Below are 22313 nucleotides of genomic sequence, written 5' to 3'. Positions count from 1 at the left end.
TAGGGGCCTGACAGCCAGTCGCTTTAAAAAAATCCCGCTGTTTCACTGCACTTTAGAGAAGATTTTTGTAACTTTTGCTTTGATTACTTTCCTAAGGAAAATCCCCTATCATTTTCCATTGTTCCTGATCTTGCTGTTTTTTTCTTCCACTGAACAGTGTTTTGAAAGCAGACATTCATTTTAAATAATTCAATTACTTCTACTGCTGCGCAGTTTGCCTTAAACTCCATTTCTATGCCCAGAGCTATGCTCAGGGCAAGAGAAAACTTCTAATTATTTGGACAGTTTTGCTCTTTAATTATAGAAGATCTTTGGCTACAATGACATTTTCAAGAAACGAGGAGAGACTTGTTAAAGAAAGATAATAAAAGAACCCACAAAACCCAAAAGACTGAAATCTTTATGTATTCCTTGTTTTGATATGCTACCCATTATGATAGTGTTGAAGCAGGTTTAAAGCCCGGGGTGTTGGAGGGAGAATAGATAACATGGTACGTTGGAGAGTGGGAGAAGTACTGCTACTGTCAACACTGATTTTTCTATTCTCTAAGCTCAGTGTTAGGATATCCTAAGAACTGTTCCCAGTTTGTTTCATGTCCTTGCAGGTTTGGCTAAATCCTTAAAAAAATAGAATGATAGAGTGGAAATGCAATGGTGACTAACATATTTTATGTGTCTCTTATTTCTCATGCAAGGGGCTTTCATTTCCTGGGAAGATTCCCTGCTGACTTACACTCTCCATCTAAGTAGTGTTTGGGCATCCTTCCCTTCTTCTTCTTCCTCTCTCTCTTCAGTTTAACTCCCAGTGGCCTGTCATTGTCCATACTGCTCCACCTTTCCAGTGTCCTGCCTGCTGTAACTTCTTCCATATTGTGTCCATTCCAGGTTCTTTGCTCTTCTTCAGTTTGTTTCACAGGATGACATCACCATGCCTAAAAAAAATGGTTCCTTCCTTTTTGAATACAGATGCAGGAAGTGCTTCCAACCTAAGCTCAGCACTTCCAGAATCACATCATCTTCCTACTTCTTGAACTGAAGATAGCACTAAAGAGGGAAACTCATCCTATGAAACAATGAATTATCTCATCAACTTCAGAATGAGTCAGCTCTACTGGAAATACTCACTCCAGATTGCAGCTTGCAGCAGTTACTCCCCACAAGTTAACTGTGTGCTGCTGGGAATGTGGCAGCAGTTCCTGGCACTTGGAGAGGTTTTCAGACAGAAGCAGTATCATGCAGACACACACAGGTGTTTTGTGGAAGCTTCCAAGCCAGAGCAGCTTTGGCACTGATCCTGATGCTACTTTTCATGACACTGAAGGCACTAGAAAAGGACCGAGATTCATGGAACACATATCTCTGACAAGTTAACACATGGTGATGCCTGACATGAAAGGATTATCAGGCTCAGTCACCACAAAAATATGAGCATATTCTGCCACAAAACATGTTCACACAAGGAAAAAGATATTCCACTCACTGAATTAAGTAGACTGCAACTGAATATTGCCAGATTGTATCAGTTGTTAAGGGTTTAACATTCTCCAAGTACTTACGCACGCTGAAGTGAAGCCTGCCTTGTAACACATAGTGCCATCTCTAAAGACAATATTAGAGCAGCTGCACAGATTTGTAGTTATTACCTCCAAGAGCTCAAGAATTTCTTACTGTGTAGCATTTTGTGCAGGTATGTGAGGAGCAGGTCTGTTGGTGAGTCCAGCAGCTCATGGCATTCAGTCCAGCTGCTATCAACATCGTGCTGCTGCACCCACTTCTGAGATGGTCCTGGGAGGGATGTGTCTACCTGCAGGCTCTGGAGAGGAGGATGCTAACTACAGCTACTGCCTAGGACATGCAATCACTCCATGCTGTCTGTCCTTTGGGGTTTTGCTTGCAATCTCTTTTTGGCTGATATTTATCAAGTTATAATCTCTACCCCTCTAAATCAAAGACTGTCATCAGTTTAGAGAGTCTGTAACTTCTCTTCCTCCACAGACATATCCTTTTCTTATCTATAAACTTTTCCTCCCAGATCTTGCACACTTACCTTCCCAATCACTTGCTGACTCTATTGTCTGTACCCAGGGACTATGCTGATCGCCAAATACATCACTTTGCTGACATTAGGCATGGCTGGATTTTTTCCCAAATACGTGTCATGGATCCTTCACTGGTATTTTTGCCACAGCATATGCTACCAGCTGATTATATTAAACATAGGCAACCACCAAACAAGTAGAGTAGAGGCAGTAGTTCTCCAGAGGCTGCCTTCTGAGTCTTCAGCTGAGTGTTAAATTCCAAGAGTAAATAATAACTAACTGAAAGTAATCAATGTAATAAAACTGCTGCAAATGATGCAATTTCATATCTGTATAAGCATCCCATGCTTGATCTGGCACTCCCCTCCTGGTACTGTGATGGATACATAGCCCCGAGATCAAAGCATCTGTATTTTCTTATGGTTTAAAGCTTCAATTTTAAAGGAAAAGTTTTTAAAAGTTTCTTTTGCAATTTAAAAAATTAACACAAATAATTACCTTTAGCTAGAACCAAGAAAAGCTGACATCACACATGAAACTATAAATGTAGCCAAACAACTTGTCTTCTCACACCACACTTAGCTTAGGAATTTAGTTCTTAACTTCATAGAAGGTCATATCTTTCCTCAGGTTTTTCTGCTGAGATTCTGAAGCTTTTAAATATAACATAATCTTCTAAGCAGAGACTAAGAAAAATAGTAAGGAATGGGATACAGTAGGGCAATTATGCAGAGATTCAGGATTAAAGAGGCTTTATTACCATTTCTCTCCTACATCCTCCCCCTCATCATCAGGTGGATAAAGGGTTGTAAAAGATGTGTGCAAGGGAAGAAGACAAGGAAGAAGATAGTTTCTTTGCTCCTCCAGCCAAATCAGTACTTGTTAGTACACTCCTTAGGGATTACAACTGGATCAACTTCTCTGTTACTTATTTTAGAGTCAGCTTTTGCCAAACTGCTGTGCTGCTTTCCCATTTTGCTGTTCTCCATAAAATCCTCACATTTTCCTTTCTCAGAGAACTGCTTCTGAAAAATCATGACTCAGCCAAAATGCTTTAGAAAATTAAAAATTAAGGTCTTTGGAGTATTTTTACTAGGCCAAATGGGTCATTATGGAGCACCCTGCCCCAGCATGGTAGACCCCCTGCTCCCCCTCTACTCTTCCCTCCATCCTTCATTTTAGTGTCATTCACAGACTTGCAAGATTAGACAGGTTATTAGTAAAGAAATTAAACAATGCTGGCCTCACTGTTTATCTCTGAGGGATGTCACTTATTACAGGGCACCAGCTGAGTTTTGGGACATTAATGAACACTGTTTGAGCCTGATGGTTCAGCCAATTTTCCATCCACCTCATTGTTCACTTATCCAGACAAGAATTCATTACTTGGGCTACAGTGATCCTATGAAAGACCACAGCTTTCCTAAAGTCAGGTTATACAATATCTAGGCAACTTTTTTATTGCTCCTGGTAGTCTGCCCTGTCTTTCCATCTTCTATATACTTTCATTTTGCATGAGAATGAAGCAAGGTGTTCCCTATTTCAAACCATAAAGTTTCTGGTTGAGAAAGGATGAGTTAACCACATAACAAAGAGATTAAATTAGTCTCATAAGCATGGCAGAAGCACTCATACATTTCTCACGGGGCTAAAGGTACTACAGTTCCATTTGCAGAGCTGAAAATAAGCCAATGTCTCTTGAACTACTGGAAGAGTAAATGGTCTGTGAGACTTGAATTTCAACACAGCATGGATGTTTTGTAGCAGAAAGGCTGTATACTGATTTTGTGTATCATAGGAGTTTATGTATCATATCTAGGTCTGAATGTCAAGCTACTTTTAGGGAGTATGACTTCCTTTTCAAATATCTTTTCAGTTTTGTCTGCTTTGCTTCAGGCCTCTGGAATCAGCCTCACTTGGGTGGTGCATGACAGATCTGCTGACCAGACCTTCACCCAGCTTATGAAGACCTGGAGCAAGAAGGGGCAGAGACAGTGCCCCAGAAGCCTCACAGTTTGGGGCCACAAGGCAACAGGTGGAAGAGTGAGTCTCCTGCTTAAAACCCAAAACACAGCATGTTGTGCTCTGGAGTTCAAGACTCCTGCTGCACCTAGCAAAGAGAAAACCTCAAGAACTGGAGCCACTGCTATAGCAGTAGACCACAGGTATTTGAAGAGAGTTGATCTACAAATAGAAGGCATGGTGAAAGGTAAAAAACAATCTGAAAATGGACCATGAGAGATGGAAGACAAGATCTACCTGTTCATTAAGAACACTCATGTGAGATGATTAAGACTTTACTAAATTCCTTAGAGAACATCTGCATGAGAGCATGGTTTTCCATGAAATTTTTTCTCTAAAAGAGTTCTAGAGACCACAGAACACCAAAACAAGAGCACTTTCTTGTCAGCTTCAGAGGTGACTAAATGTAGGAGAGAGCTTTCTATTGGAAGCTAATGAAATTGGACTGTGAAATACCCACATGAATGAAAAGTGGAAGAGACCAACTCACTTTTTATAGTTTTTATGTAATATTGTTCCTTGTTGATAACCATGAAGGGTCTGAACCTGCAACTGCATGTCAAGGTAAGTCACAAGAATGTGAAGTTTTCCTACTGTCTTTTACGAGCAGACAATGCATGGAGGTGGAGCTTCCTTATAGATATGTCACTCATTTTTACAGAATAAGGAAAGGGCTAGTAAGACCATGAGGAACCTGAGAGTTTACAGAGGTTAATGAGATTAAATCAGTGCTGCTGTTCAGGTCCTCTTTTGATTTCCTTTTGACTTTCCCAGTGCTCTCTGGTTCTATTAAGGCCAGCCTCTCTTTGAGAGATATAACACTATAAACAAGGTCGGGTACAGAGAAGTACAATATTTATTTTTTTATGCCCTAAAATACATATGGGATTGATTTCTGTTTCACCTCAAATATTTTAGCAGTGCTAATGTAGAACACAAAATCATTCAATCATATCCAGGGAGACTTAAGAAAGAGCATGACTTGCTGGAAGGAGTTAATCCACTGTAATCATAACTGTGGGGTCAGAATTACACCCATCAATTTAAGACTCCACATTTACCATTTTCAAGAAGTAAAATTTCTTATTAATAAAACTGTTCATTCAATTACTAAGGATCCAGTGATCCTTAAATGTCATCCTGACTCACTGTTAAATTTTACCCACTAATATGATTCTTTCATAGGTCTGATGGGATAGCCCTGAAATAGAGTACTGCCAGTTCTTGCAAGAACTCAGGACTGAAGCTTGTTATGTCTGTCTTGTGGGAAGATTTCTTAACCTCTGAGTAGCTTTCTTTTACTTGTTTTAGCTCCGACAACAGTTTTTTTTCATAGACCAGGTGTTTCTGGCTAATTTGGTTTACTTTTGTTTTTCTTTCTCTGTTATAGCCATCGTTACATTTAGGTGGCAGTAAGAAGCAGTTACTTTATGCAGAATGAGATATTTATAATTCTGCAGTGGAATTCCCTTGCTCAGTTTACATCCATTCCAGGTGATTACTTCATAATGCATGGATCCTTGGGATGCTTGGTTAACAGCAACATCTGCTACAAAGGCTTTTAAAAGCCTTGTTTTTTTCTGAATATAAAATCTCTATCTCAAGCATGTAGAGGGGGAAGAATTTTCTTATTGTTGAAAAGAAAATTTTAATTATAATAATATATTCTGTCTGTAATCCTGAAGCAAAGGACCCAATTCAGAATCTTGAATGTTTGTACAGAGGCTCTACTAAATTCCTTAGAGAACATTTGCATGAGAGCATGGTTTTCCATTAAATTAATATTGATCATGTTCACAGTCTGGAATTAAGTGGATAATTCTTTTCCATGCTTGTACAACTCCCATCTGTACAAGAAAATTTGATAACTGTATTCGAAGAATTAAAGTAAATAATACATGTAATCAGTATGAGATCAAATCAAGGCTCAGCTATGGGCACTCTGTTCCATCTCCCAATCTGTAGTGTTTCAAATGCGGAGGGTGTGTGGAAGTGGATTTTTCTCTGAGCTCTTGTCTTAATAACATCATCAATGATGATAATACCAATGGCCATCTTGTAATCACTACAATTCTAATGGTTCAGTTTATATGGTTGGTACAAGAAATCTCTATTTAGCTTCATTCATGCTCTAAGGACTACATTTCAGCAGATCACTTCTACTAGACTAAAGGTGTCTGCAAACTGATATAGAAATAAAATGTACATATAGATAACTATATATGCCTTTGTGAGAAGAATCACTGATTAAAACTGTTTCATAATTGAAGATTTGCTAGTTTGTTTTGATCCAGCCTCACACCTTTCAAGTATCAATGATTCTGTATGCATTTACTGTGCTATTTGCCCTACTTTTCAGTGTGACTGGATTAAAAAGAAGAAAAATGTGCAGTGCCATAGAGACAGTATAGCATGCTGACTTTTGAAGCCAAAATCATAGATATCACTTTCACCATTTCTACAAGATAAGTGGAAAATTATTTACTGTCATTACTTTCATGCTATAATTTAATTGACTATGAGAAAGTGAAATACCTATGAACATACGTATATAAAGAAAATCAGGAACATTAAAAATAATTTAATGTGCAGTAAATAAAGAATTAAAATAACGAAAATACAGTTAAGATGTGGTTTTTCAAAACAATATCGAAAATAATGGTTACACTCTATTGTCTATAGAGGCATTTTCCAACCTAAATGATTCTATGATTCTGTGAAAAGCTGTCCCACAGCTAACAAAAGCAACACACAGACTGCTAGAGAAGAACTGCATTTTTATGCTAGAGCCATCAGCAGGCCTGTAATGCCAGTAAGAGTGAGCTGGGAGACCATGGCATAGAAGAAAACTATGAACTTTTCACCCTCTATGACCATACACAAAATGTAGCTTAAAAAATTCATCCTGACAGCACCTTCACTGTAAGCAGAAAAAGAAGTATGCTCTTCCTGCAAGATTAAAAGAAAAAAAAATCTCTGGTTACAAAAGTGGCCACAGAAACCTACAGATTTACTTCTGTGTGTCACGATATGTTTTGTTGCCATCAGTTACTGTCATAAGGTAATGGGTCTTGTTACACATAAGATTAAATACTGACCACGACATGTAGCACATGCAATCCGTAATGAGGCTTTCTTAGGTTGTTTGGGTTGTGGAAATAGCCTATTAAATCTCGTGTGTGTATTTCCATCCATGAATCATAGACCATAAATCACTCAAACACAGCATTATAACTGAAAAAAATTAACTCACTGGGGATTTTCATGTGTAGTGAACAGACAGGACTTTTTGTTCTTATATAGCTCCAAAGTAGAAGAGAAAGCAAGTACATTTTAATGTATGGAATGAGTACATGGAGTTTTATACTACTGTAGGGTGCTTGAAATATGTTTTTCTAAAGTGATGGAACCAAAACAACTCAAAAACTGGGGAGAGGAATGGGATTATGATTTAGAAAGTGAATAGATATTCAAATCCCTAAAAAGCTTTTCAAAGGAAGAATGCTTGTAATTTGCAAAGAATTTAGAACTAAAATTCAGTTATACTCATTTTGAGAAGAATAAACTTAGTGGGCAGAGACAGTGTTATCTCAAAATAGATTTCCAAATACATAAGAGTATACAATTTTCACTTTTGTCATGAAGTTTCACAGTAATGTTAGCTGTATTTCTGTAGACCCTCTCTTAACTGGGACTGTTAAAATTTTGTTTAGTTTATCATTAGACAAAACTGACATGGTCAGAAATCACTCAGATTAATGAAATTACTAAAGCACTGCCTTCTAGGTCACAAGCAAAATCAGCCTGCGGGCTTGGGAAATACAGTGTGCTACATCAAGATTTCCATTTTATTTCTCTGAAGAGAAATTGCTTCTTGGCTAAGTGCTGTTTGCTTTCATGTTTACGTGGATCAGTACAAAGAAGCTTAGTCACCTCTGTGAGGCAGTGGAATCAGTGCATAACACAGCACAGACCATGGAAGCACTGGGTTAAATGCTGTCTTTTGGAGGTTCAGGTTTAAGTCTGGCAAAGACTAGTGTTTAAAGGAGCAGTCACAGCCACTGTGTCCTGCAGATTCTTTGTATTTCCCACATGCCAGGGCTGGCATTCATGCAGCCACACTTCTTCAGAATACACAGTCATCTTCTGCAGTCTTCTTCAGGAGCCACATTCACCCTGAACAAGTTCCCCCTGCTTAGCTTTCACCTTACACCATTTTAATCAGTTCACTCAGAAGCCACATGAACGTTGGCTCCAGCATAAAAGCAAGAGTAGAAATGACCTTTTCAGCAGCAGAACAAACATATGCCATATTAAACTGACTGGAGTTTAAATCAGTTCTTCTGACATTTTCCAATTATTGTAGTGGCTTAATAAATATATAATTCTCAATCCAAAAAGACTGTAACTGGGCCTGTCCTAGGATAGTAAGTATAACTCTGCCAAATAAAATTCCAAGTTACATGCGTCTTGAAAATGAAAATTAATATTAATTTGAAAAAGAAAGTCACACTGGATTTCATAAAGAAACCCACATCCTAGTTATAGAGTCTGTTACCAGATTTGTGAAGTAGCCTTTTTCTGTAGCACATGGGAAAAATACAGGGCATATGTGTACTTGTTACTCTCCATGTTGCTGACTTGCTTGTTCTACATCCTTCTGACAACTCATATAGTACATATTACAGGTATTTCTAAAGTAACAAAACCAAACACTATAATGTTATAATAGGACAATGAGAACCTGCCACATCAAGACAAACCTTGGCAATTAGATCCAAGTCAATCTGGCAAATCCTACTAAACTGAAAAAGAAAATACTAAGGAGATGCAGTCAATGGAAGAAAATAATCATATCAACTGCATCTCATTTAATTCTACCGTTACTTTTGTATGGCACCAACACAGCTCAAAAGTAAATGCTCAGCCATCAGCTTGCTGAGAGCCACTTTAGAACAGGTAGAGTTTATGTCCTTATTTTGAATTTGTAGAAAGTCCCACAATGGCCTGTGGGCGGTGAAATACAGCCTCTCCACAGGCAGAATCATGAGCTAACATTGAATTTCCTTTAACTGAAGGTAAATTATACATATAATAAGATAAAGAGCAAATATACAACTGCCCTGAGAAAAACAGCATTACATCCACAGGTCAGGAGTCCCTTCCCCTGGGGTAGCAGAGGCAAAGCAAGGCTTGGGGAAAAGATCTTTCTCTAACTTACCCCAAAGTTTGAGAAAGGCCTTGGTACACAGGAGTACCAAAGACCTCAAAACACTTCAGTGAAAAATTAATCCTTTTCCAAAACATTCAAGTAACTACATCAAGACAAACATAGTTAACAGCATTTCAGGAAGGATGAATCAAGAAAAAGCAACCAACAACAGAGGAAGTCCAAACATTTTGTGGTTTTGGAGAAAAGAAATGGCAGTCTCCACTGCTAAATTGCAGTAATACATAACAGCTCCCTGGGGCTGCAGGTAGTTGGCTCTTCCATGTGTAAAGACCTAGCAAATATAACTAAAAGACGAGATGGAAAAGAAAGAGCCAGTGCTAATCTGTCACAGGAAAGTGAGTGCTTTTTCATAAGCACTTTAATACCTGCTTGTGAAGAGAGTTGGTATACTATTACCATGAAAAACTACCAAACATGTTTGCTTTAACTTGGATTGTGCCTATCCACTGTCTTGTAGGAGACATAGTTTGAGTTGCATCAAATTCATCAAAGCAGCATTGAAAGTCTATTTCAGATGTCTTAATATAATTTAAAATAGTATTGCACACATGCTTGCATAGTTTGGGCCAGATTTCCATGCTTCACCCCTTCAGCTGATGTAAATACACAGATTTTAACGAAAAATTTGGTTAGCTGTGCTTTTACAGAAAACAGAGATGAGTGTTTACTATTCACCTGAGATTCCATTCAGGTTTGACAAAAGGATTTTATGAATGATCCAAAGCCCCAGAATTCCATCCCTGAACTGCTGACATCACCTGTGCTATCCTGAGAAAATGGTGATCTATCTCTGTCTGCTTTACTGGTTTACCTTTATTGGCCTTTCTTGCTAAAATGCTCAAGGTAACTATGTGACCAGAACCTCACTTTTAGGTGCACTTATGAAAAAGTGTATTTAGTGCAAAGCACATTAAGGAAATGTTGTTGTTGCTGTTTTTCCTGCAGGCATTTATAGTTACTGTTCTCAGTAATCTAATTCAATTGAGCTCAATTGGTGCATTCACATTTTTAAAAGATGTATCTTTGAAGAATTTGGTCTTATATAATAAAAAAATCTTCTCTTAAAATAGATTATCTAAATAAAGTAGGCAGACAGGTTTAAAACTTGGTATTTGTAGAGTATACTAAAAAAGTCCTTAAAATTTCAAGGAACTTTAGACTTCCATCTTGTAACAGTTTTGCAGGGGGCTCTAAAAGAATTCAATGCATTATTTCAGAACGCTGCTCTAAAAACAATAAAAGGGTTCCTCTTCAAGCCTGGTTCTCAGTGTTGTATGAAAAGACAATGTAAACAACTGGTAGCAGGAGTGTATATGAACTATAATGAGTATTAGCATGAGTATTAGCATATACCCAAGCTATCCATTTCTTTTCTTTAGAGCACTATGCATCTCAATAATTTTTAGATAATGTAGATCTTTTTTAGAAATGCTCGGGGGTTTTATTTTGCTTTTCTAAACTGGTAAACTCAAAAGAGGTCAAACATTAACATTTTAAAGAGGTAGCTCTACTGGGTGAAGGTTTTGTTTGAGCAGTTACATTCTCCTAATGAGTCTGTTCTGAGTTTTTTTCACTTGCTGGTAAAACCATTATATACTTAAATAGTTTGTGGCTATGGCAAGTTACAAGGCCTATCAGGTTTTAAGGATTCTATAGCGGTTGGCAGTGCTGCATCCTTTACATTACTTAGTCAATGCAACAATTTTTCCCCCCTATTTTTTTTTGGTTAAAAACAGTGATGCTTTTTATTCAAGTAAGCTGACCATATTATTATCTGTTCTATAGCTCTGGAAAGCTTTCTTTCCTATTTGCATGACACATTATGTGTCTGTCTCATTATTTCAGTGGTACACAAATGACCAAACATTGTAAATGCTACACTGTGTAAAACAACACAATGACTGCATCTGCATTGAAAATCTTTCTTGGTTGCCGCAGTAAAGGACTCATTTTGATCTCACTAGGGAGAAACATATTTTAAAATGGACTATTAGAAATCTTGTAAAAAAGGAAAAGCACCTATTTAGTGAAGCAAATGAAAACACTCATATTGATTTAATTAAAATTGAAGTGGACCCTCTTTTCTCATTATCCGTTGGTAGTAGACCCTGTTGTTTGCATTGAATACTACTGCAAACCACAAGTACTTTATTGGGATCTCTGTAGGACCATTTATGTTGTGCAATGATCTACTCCACATGAATAAAGGCATCAAAATTACCTTGATCATTTGATCAAAGGCAGTGTATACTTAGGGACATTCACAGAAGTTCAGGAACAAAGAAATTTTCATATTATTTTGAACCCAGCGACTGAAATTTAGGACTTCTTAGAACTTTGCAAACACTAATTACCAAAATGCCCTTTCATCCTCTCTCAAAAAAACTTTTTACTTCTATAAAGTGATTAAAAGTATGCCATTCTTAATAACTTAGACAGAAAACAAACAGAACTGTTGGGAACTGGGTATTCTTTTTAGAGTCTGCGTAAGTTACAGATAATGAGCATCTCTAGGCTGGCTGCATTTCCCTGAAATATATAGTCATGTCACTGTAGCGGAGCTGTCTATGCTAACTCACTGTCCTCGTGGTTGTTCTCTTTCTGTCACCAGAGGCCTCGTGGACTGCTCAATGAAGATCTTACAACAACAGCGCTCATCCTACAGTGCTGAAACCAGCAGCTGTGCATATTAATGGTTGTTGTATGGGCAACACTTTAAAGGAATAACCTTCCCTAGTTAGACTGATCATTACATTAGGGACATTTTACCAGAAATTTCTGAGAGATGTGGAACCAAATCTCTTATTTTTAGATTTGCCACAGCATCCCTATCTCCCAGGTACCCACTGATAACTCAGTGGATTTTGCATTTCCTCCTTAAATACTGTGATACAGTGCAGCAAGAAGCCTACATATAACTGATAAAATTCTTCTTGTCATCTACCTTTAGACTTCTGAGCCTTTTTCCAGCTACAGATAAAAGTATTCAGTTTTTTTTGAAATCAGACTCAAATATCACAATGAAAATCTGAGAGAGATATAAAAATTTGAGGCTTCTTTTTAAAAAAATTATTATGTTACCAAACTATTCTCTGGAACAGTTCTGCACAGAGAATAGGTTAGTACACAATGTGTTTTATTATCTTTGCTGCTGATAATAAACAAGATCCAGAGAATAAAAGTGGAAGAATATGTGTGTGCACATGCATGTGGATGTTTGTGTGTGTCTATGTATACAAGTTTTATATCTATGTATCTTCTTCTATGTCATTAAAGATACTTTCAGTACCTGACTTTTTATTTCCTTCTTTTTTTTTTCTTGATGACCCTTATGTCTAAACCCTGTATCCATTATTCTATTTTATAGCTGAAACCAATTGTTGTGGTGGTTTTTTTGGTTGTTTTTTTTTTTTTTTTTAATGGGCAGTATTTCTAATACAAATTCTTTGATCAATTTCACTTTCTGTGGGCAGGTTTCTAAAAGAGTTTTACCTGGAAATCAACCAGAGCTATAATTAATATATGAGAAATGCCCCACGATACTTTCCTATTTTTCTGCACTGCAAACAAAGTGTTTGACAGGGTTTTTTTAAAATATTCATGTATCTGCGATCAGAATAGAATGTGAGAATAGGAAAAGAGGCTGCAGTAGTTAATTTTAGGTGAGAAAAAATTAATATAAAAGAAACCTAAACCTAAAAGGGAAAGGAATTTGTAAAGTTTGGGGTTTGAACACTCTGGGAAAAAATTAAAAAAAAAAATTTTCACTTTATTTTTTGGTTAACCATTCTATGTCATTTACTGAGAAAATTTGCTGCCTGATGGCCATGAGATATTTCTCACACTATGTAAAATTTACAATGATAAATTTTTAAATTAGTATTTAAAGACAGAAATCAAGCAAAATAGTAAAATGTTGAAAAAAAAATCTGTAAAGATCCAAATATGTTTGCCCTCTTCGAAGTGTGTTGGGATGACCCTGGCTGGACAAAAACCATCTCTGTAGCCCGCCCTGTTACCAAAGCTTGGCCATACAAACCCAATACACTAAGAATGACTACAAGAGATCAGAGACAGCATTTTCACAATCCAGTGACAAATCTTTGGTGCCAAACCTTAGTTGATATTTTGGAGGAAGATTAAAAAAATCCTTCAGTATTCAGTTACAGAGAAATATGCTTTGAAGTTACAATATTTCTATCTTTGAAGGTGTTTCTCAAAAATATCTTCAAAATTAAATTAATCAAACTCCAAATCTGATTCTGAAAGACATATTCTTTTATCAGGTTAAATGTCCATTTGAAATGAGCATAACATCAGCAACACTGTCGCTTAATGTTCTGTTAAGCTTCTGATGTAATTTATATTTTGGGAATGAGTTGAACAAACAGTGGTATTTTCAAATATTTAGTATACGTCTATGACTATTAATAACATTTCATAGTTACTGGAGCTTGAAAATGCATTCTTAGGAAATCCACAGCTCCTGGTAAGGTCTTTGTTATCACAGACAGGAATAAACAAAGTCTCAGTAAGTAGGAATTCTTACATAAATTTATTTTCATCTTACCTGCCCATGCACGCCGCTCCTGTTCACATGGGATTGCAGGATGGAGGTAAATACACGTGTATGTATCTATATGACTGCTGCTGTATCTTCATCTGGCTACCTATAGCTAGAAATCTTCGAAGTATATGCACACCCCTCTTTTTCACATTGAGGGTGGTCAAACACTGTAACAGATTACCTAAAACCATTGTGGAGTCTCTGTGGATGTATTTATAATGTGACTGGACATGGCCCTGGAAAACCTGCTCTAGCTGACCCGGCTTAAGAAGGTGACTTGACTGATTTCCAATGATCTCTTCAGTTTAAACACTTTGATTCTCTGTGATATATGTTAATGCATAGCTTCTATGAATTCACTTGCCAAATTACTCAATCTTGATGCCATAATTTTGCTTCATAGAACAGTTTACTGAAAGCCTCACATCTTATAGTTCTCACTGCTTGCTTCTGAACACTCCTTGTTTCCTTATTCTTTTCCAGATTGACTCTGAGGAGAGTGTTCCATTGATTTCCAGTGGGATACCTGTGTGCTTTATATCCTATTCATTATCCATCTTACCAAGTTTGCTTTCCTTAATTGCTTCTGTGAAGTGCAGTTTTCTTCAGTTTGAGCTGTCTGCAATGATAATTACTGTTTATTCTTCCTATGAATTTTTACATGCAAATACCTTAAAGCAATTTACATGGAAATGTGTCTTAAACATCAGCTTTTCCAATTTGAAGGTTTCAACCTAGAAGGAAAAAGAGATTAAATACTTTTATAATTTTGGTTATGATGGCAAATATGGTAGCACGTCTCTACAGCACGTCAGGATCTTTTATTTTAAGCTATTTATTTGTTTTGTTCATTTTTGCCTCAATAAAAAAGCGGGAAAATCTTAGAAACATGGGTTAAAGTTTTACTTCATTTACACAATATTTTATCCTCTCATACTGTATTTTATTCTCGTGTTATTGTCCTCAAACCTGCTGAAATTCATGCATCTCAGTTAGTTTCTAGACTGTCTGATTTGATTGTCTACTTATGAAGCAAGGAAAGAAGAGACTCTGATTAACAAAACTTTGATGCCAAACAAAGCCATCATTATATAAATGAAAAATGTTTCTTGATACCTCAAAGGGGGCATTTGTAACATGCCAACAGAAATTTCACACACTAATTGAGGGTAATATGAACCTGCAACATGAAAAATTCTTTGCAACCAAATTATACAGGAGGTTAGTACAGGATAATGTTTATCTTTGAGCTCTTTTGCACTTTTTCTATTCACGCAAGAGTCCCTTTGTGAATGTGGTAGAGGCCTTTGCCTTCTTTGCTGGAGTCATTACCCAGGGCCTGTATTGAAGACTAATCACCTCTGAAACTATAGCAGGCAGGATGAATATATTCAAATTGCTGCAGAAAGAGTATAAGCAGCCACATGTATACATTGGCTCTAATGGTGAAATAATGGAATCTTAAAATATCCTTTATTCTGCAGAGGCCTTGTTGCCTAATGGGCTGATTCTGCTCTGATGCTAAGTGCAACACAGACCTTAACAACAGCTGTGGGAACGCCTCCTACCTGATAGAATTGCACTGTAAATTTTATTGTCTTTTCTGTGCTGCAAAAAAAAAGAGCTGTATTTCTTTTTCTAAACCATTTCTAACATCAGTAAATTGGTTTGAATCTCTCCTGCAAAATAATAAAACTTAATCACTTTTATGTGGATTCACTGAAGGGTTGAACAAAAATGTTCAGAATTGGCCATCTTACCCCCTAATCATCAGCTAGTAAGGATGATAGAGTTGCTAAAACTTGACAAGCTCAGAGTGATTGAACAATACCATATAAAATTCCATGGAGTGTTATTAAACAGACTGTTAAGGTGTCTAGCTGAAGAAATTCCTAAGTACAAATTTTTGAAGACTGCAGAGTATTTTCAAGAAGTATCACTGCTTACTTGTCCTTATATATGTCCTTACTTAACCTTATATATCTTTTATTGACCATGGTCTTGACTGTTCAGCTCAATAGATATACGGTGAGATCTATTCTAATTTTAGAAAAAAGGTATTGAGAGTTTTCAAGAAAATTATTTGTATTTTCCTTCTTTTCTTCTTCAAAAAAAAAACTCCATAAAAACATTTCAATTGGTGGAAATCTCACGGCATGTCTATTTCAAGAAATGCCAGAGAGAACGGGACCTGAGTTAGTGAAGTTACTAGCACAGAGCCCTCTCTAGTTTAATTAGTCTTCTTGTACTGTGAATTAAAGCCAAAACATCAATACTACTCATTAAGAATAACTAAATGCTGATATACTGGTAGAGCATATTTTTTAAAATTAGAATTCTCAGATTAGCCATCTGACCTAGTTCATAGTAAGAATTTTACTCTTAAAAGAGTATTTAGAGATTTAAGCTGTATGTCTGTACCTAGCATGTTAGTTGAAATGATGGTTACCAAGGGTAAAAACTGAAGTGTCTAGAATATCATGAAGCAGAATAAAAACCACATGGCTTCTGCAAATGAAAATATAATTTCTTAGTTTTTCATTTAAGTTCTTTGAATAGATCTATAAAATGGTAAATGAAAAAAAAATATTTTACATAATTTAGTAAAACTACTTAAGAGCCTTTGGCATGGTCCTGATTAAGATTCTATAAAATAAGAAGGCCAAAAGGACCAACTACATCCCATGGAGCATCAAGAACTGCATTGCTGGGTGGTTGAGGAGGTGATTGCCCCACTCAGCACGCGCTGGCCCAGTCTCAGGCGTTGTGTGCAGTTTTGGGTGCCTCAGTAGAAGAAGGACATCAAGTTAATGTGTCCAGAGCAGGTCAACCAAGATGATGAACAGCCTCAAGGGCAAGACTTACAAAGAGGTGCTGAGGTCGCTTGGTTTGTTTGGCTTGAAGAAGAGGAGGCTGAGGGTGACCTCATTGCAGCCCTCAATGGGGGGCAGTGGCAGGGCAGGTGCTGATCTCCTTTCCCAGTGACCAGTGGTAGGACCCAAAAAAATAGAATGAAGCTCAGGGGCAGTTCATATGTGACATTAGGAAAAGATTTTTCTCTGAGAGGGGTATCAGCCACTGGAACAGGCTCACCAGTGAAGTGGTCATGGCACCAGGTCTGTGAGAGTTCAAATGTCTGGGTGATGCTCACAGTCATATCTTTTAGTTTTAGGGCATTTCAGTAAGGAGCAGGGAGTTGGTGATCCTTATGGGTCCTCTCCAGCTTGAGATATTCTGTGATTCTATGAGATGAGATGAAATAATCTTAAAAGGCATTGTCATGAAGAAAACGTTGCGAAGAAAAGGCCAAAGAGCACAATGAAACAACCAGTTAAAACCCAAACCAAAGCAACTAACTGAACACAACAAAGAGTTTACTGCATTCAAACTTTTATTGTTCAATGCTGATCAATAGTTTTAAAAGAACTGTAGAACAGGACTGGCTCTCTACTTACTGAAGATTGCGGATACTACAAAGTCATTTAAGTCAGGAAAGGTCACAGAGATTGAAAGAAATTTTGGACATACTTAATTCAAGTCGTCTATTCATCAACATAATAAATATTTGATTTCATATTGAAAAGGAAATTTCACATTTTTCCACCATCTCAGAGGACTCTAAATTTGTGGAAACAACTCCTACAGCAGACCTGAAAATTGCTATAGATTCCTTGATGCAGCTGTAGCTGGGAGCCAAACAATAAGTTATGTTACATGAAGCATAATAAGGTAATTAATATTGCCATATGATGAGTTTCTGTAATTAATGATATTATCTCATTTGGAGTGCACAGTGCTGATCACTTATCCCAAAAGGGATCTGGCAGAACTTTGGTTAGTTCCTAGGTTATTGAAAAGTATGAAAAGTGGACTAGAAGTTTTGCATATAAAAAGAAACTGTGAAGTTAGGACTGATAACTGAAGAAACAGAAAACAAACGTGATAAAAGTAGATTATATAAGAAAATAATAAAAAATTAGAAATTCCTTTACTTGTTTCATATTGTAAATGCAAAGAAACATGATGACATGAAAAAGTTTTTGGTTAAAAACTGATTCAAGACATTTTCCATTCATTAACTGTAAACTCCTGTACTTATTTTCACATGAAATTGCCAAAATCAAAAGTACAGAAAGAATTGAAAAAAAATGTTAAAAAAATCAATTCATTTAATGCCTGTCAACAACAAATTTGATAAACTATCACCATGGTTGCTGGATATAGGGGAATGATGGATTCACTGAACTTGGAAATCTCTTTTGCTTTATTTTCTTATCTCACCAGCACCCTGGAGTACTAGCCCCTAATATTTCCAGCACATATCACCTTCAAATACATAGTAGGTGTAGCATTACCTTTAACCAGCTGAGGGGGGCATGCCCCTCTTTATGAAAGGAGTAAACTAGTTTACTCCAGAGGATGGAGTTTGGTTCCAAATTGTGCCCTACTCATCCCAGAAAACACTAAGGCTATGTAAGACCTATTCTACACTGGAAAGCATAAATTTGCAAACATTACCTATTACTTTAGTTTCCTATTAATTTTGATGTAAAAATGATGTAAAGTCGTGCTCACTAGAAAAAGGACAATTGAGTGCATGAGATAAAGAATAAGTACTGCATGAGTTGAGACTAGCTGCTCACCTCAAGGCTTTCAACTAAATTTGACTGCAAGGCAAAGTGGGTTTTGCTGTAATATGCCCTGAACCAATGTTTTAATTAAAGAAAGTCACTGAGGATGGGAACTCCTTTTCTCTGTTTACAGTAGCAAATATGACATGTCCAAAACCATTCCTTGCCCTTGAGGTTAATTGGCACAGTGCAGCTGAAAACTCACCCTATAGTCTATTCAGCTCATTATTTCCTGGAGTAACTGGCCTGTTGTACCTCTGCTGATTTTCATTGGCCTTGAAACCTGCTTTCTACACATTTTAAGGGCATAGGTGTTTCTTTCCTGTTTGTCCCATTCAAGACACCTCTACCTGCATATAAAGTTTAGAAAGCTCCCCTTTGAGAACTCTGCTCACTGTGACTGCCAACACACCTCAGAACACCTCTGAATTCCTCCTGTTCTAGACACCCACTGGGACCACTGAAAGGGCTGTTCTGTTGATAACTGCGGACACCATGATCCACAAGTTCATGCCTGTGCCAGCTTCAAAAGCACATCTTCCAAAACAGGGACTCACTTGTCTTCCAGAAACAAACAGCTAAGTAACTATTAAACTTTGACAGAACTGCATAGTTGTAAACTTCACAATGGAAAACCTACTTTCAATAAATTCATTACAAAATAAACAACTAGCCTACTTAATGCTATCATGACAAATTTTCATCTCAAATATTTACTATGCTCATTTTAAGTAATTCAGAAGGAGCTTACATAATGAAAATTGTTAGAAGTTATTGGGATTTTTTTTTCAATAGTAAGACTAACTGCCTAATTTATTCTGTAGCTGAACATTAATCCTAACAGTGAAAAAACTTCATCAGTTATAACATGATTTTTGAAAGCTCAGCTGAGCTACATGTTATCTCCAGATTGCCATTGGCAATTCAACTTGCTAAATAAGCAGAACTGGAGTGAATTACTTTTTTTTTTTAATATATCATAAGACAAAAAATAAACAAATAAATAAACTAAAAAGGGATTTATATTGCACTTGAGAGATTTGACCAATGAATGAGAAGGAAGAACTGAAGTATTTGTACTAATCTGGGAAGAATTGAACTTAACTAACTCATACAGAGCATTTGCAATTTCCAGTGAGTGACTTTCAAATTTGTAGTACACTTGACTACACCTTGCTGGATTTTGTGCTTAAAATGTTTTACTAACAGTCCACTGAGTTGTGAAAGTACAATAAGTTCTTTCCATGGGAGAAAAGGTGCCTTTCTTAAGAGTACAGCAGAACCAAAAATAGATTGCTATTTCTACCACGTGAAATATGTTACTCCATGCAACAGGACTGAATTTATTTCTAGGTACTAAGGTTCTATCAATGTTTGTTCATATCAGCTGTGCCAAGCCTTTATCACAAATGTAGTTTATAAAAGAAACCCAAAAAATGGTTACCTCTCACTGTCAGATACACTTCAAGTAATAATTCTGTTTAAGATTTAATACACAATCTAAAATAAATAAGGAAGTAATCAACAACTATAGCTCTCATCTATTTATTTTTTCCAATTTTCATCTCACTTTGAGGACTGATCATCTTGTGAGCTATGGCTTCATAATTATGAATATAAATTCTTTCCTTCTTTTTGCTTCTTTACAATTGCTTTGCAGGCTCTATTCAATTTTAAGCTAATAGTGTTGTGCCTTAGGAATACCCATAACAAATAATTTGCCTTTGTTTAGGTCAATGAAAGATTTCATGGGTTGTTGACAAATACATGATGCTGGATTGCACATCATTTCAGCATTTTCTATTTTCAGAGAGGAAAGCAATATAGAAGTTCACATCAAATTATGAAAACCAGCAAAATCTGAAGCTTTATATTTTATGTTCCATATTTCAAATGTTATTGTGAATAGGAGACACTTGGATCTGTTTAGGCAATAGAAATAAGCGAGTTTATATGTATTTTCGAATCATGAGATATCATGCATGGAATCAATGGAATTTTTTCCATATATTCTTACCAGCAGCAGGCCATCTGGTTCAATGGGCTGATTTTTAAAAGCAAAGTACATTTTGCTGAATAAATAAGGTTTCTGTGACTTCAGATAAGTAACACACTGAAAATGAACACAATTTTTTGTTGTCTCAATCAGAGCTCAGAGAACTTGTAGGAAGCCTAGATAAGACCAAAGCTGTCTGAGTGGCTTTAGCTGATTTTCTGAAACTAATAGTAACAAATAAATTAAGAAGTCACCATTAACCTTCTTTCAATTGCTTGTAACATAAAGAATAGTACAATTGCTTAATTTTTAATTTTCAAATATAGTCTTTATCTGTTGTTCTCAAGCCCAAGAAAGTTTGATGAAAGCCTGCTGTCTTTCCTAAATGAAACTAAGAGTTACTTAGTAGTGAGAAAATGCATTTTTAGCAATTTCAGGAATATCCATATTTTTTTGCCTTTTTAAAAATAATTCCTCAGTTTTGCAATACTGGTGATACTTCAACTCTTCCCTGACTTGCAGATAGTATATGTGCAACATCACACTATTTAAATATTGAGGCTACATTCATCTTAAATTTCCGGCACTAATATCTAGTGGAGCCACCAGGCAGGCAGTCCAAAGTCTGAAACACAGGAAGCCCTGTGATTGGTCAGGATCTGCAGGAAACCCTACAGAAGTTCTCCTAGTTTTGGTGAAAACAGAAACAAAAGAATATTTTCACTGGTGAATACACAGAAGAATCTGAACAGCACTGAGAATTTTCTGGCAAAACCTAAAATTACATCAGGATATGCATATAAACTCTAAAGAGTGCAGCTCCCTGTGTTCCCTTGTAATACCCAAACCAAACACAACTTTGAGCAGCAGGATTCATCCTCCTTCTCTGAGCTTTCTGCACCAACATCCCATTGAGACTGGGGAACAAAGACTTCATGAGTGGGATGCTCTTTTTTACTTTTTCAAACCCCCTGAAAGCCTTTTTAAAGCACCTTAGGACCAGTTGCAGAGCAAGTACCATGCTTTTGTGAGCACAATCTGGGTAGATGCATAGTGGTACAGGTGCACCCAGGTAGCTGTATTGGGTTGATGCTTGCTCTTACTATCTGCAGATTGAATAATTCCTGCATCCTATCTGCAAAGCAGATGCATCAACAAGATACACAAAATATAAAACATAAATAGTCAGGAATCCTTATCCACAGGTCTGATATTAGCAATGATCCTGATCTACATTAATCAGGAATCAAATTGAAGAAACCCCTTTCAATGTGCATTCTGCTTTTTCAGACAGTCTACCTCAAAAGTAGTGTGGTAGCATGCCCAGAAAAAAATTCTATAGGCTGTCAGTCAGGATATTAGTTGAGAGAGAAGAAGCACAGCCATAGCAAGGATTGGATGAGCAGAGAAGCATATATTTTCTATTGCCAGGACTCAGTTTTTACTCTACATATTTTATGTTGTGTCAGCTGTCTAGTTTCAGTTCATTCCTTCAAGTTCCCTTGTCCTTGCATGAAGCCACTGACCAGTTACTGCACTTTTCCTCTGGTTTCTGCTGAAAGTAAAAAATAAATCTCCAAACTATCAAGTGTAATGATATTTGAGGTTTGTAGAACACATTATTTTATGGTCTGTTCATGTCTTAAACACCTTTCTTAAAACACATGCAGTGTCTTTCTGTTCAACTCCTATGAATGACAACAGTCAGTTCAAGTTTATGAACTCAAAGTGCCTGAAACCAGTGATATTGTAACACAACTGGAGCTTGCTGGTAGTATACAATAAAAATAATGGCAAAGTCACAATAATAAGGTAGTAATATAAC

This window comes from Geospiza fortis, unplaced genomic scaffold, assembly GCF_000277835.1.
Source record: "Geospiza fortis unplaced genomic scaffold, GeoFor_1.0 scaffold362, whole genome shotgun sequence".
Classification (NCBI taxonomy): domain Eukaryota; kingdom Metazoa; phylum Chordata; class Aves; order Passeriformes; family Thraupidae; genus Geospiza; species Geospiza fortis.
Note: the sequence above shows the minus strand (reverse complement) of the source record.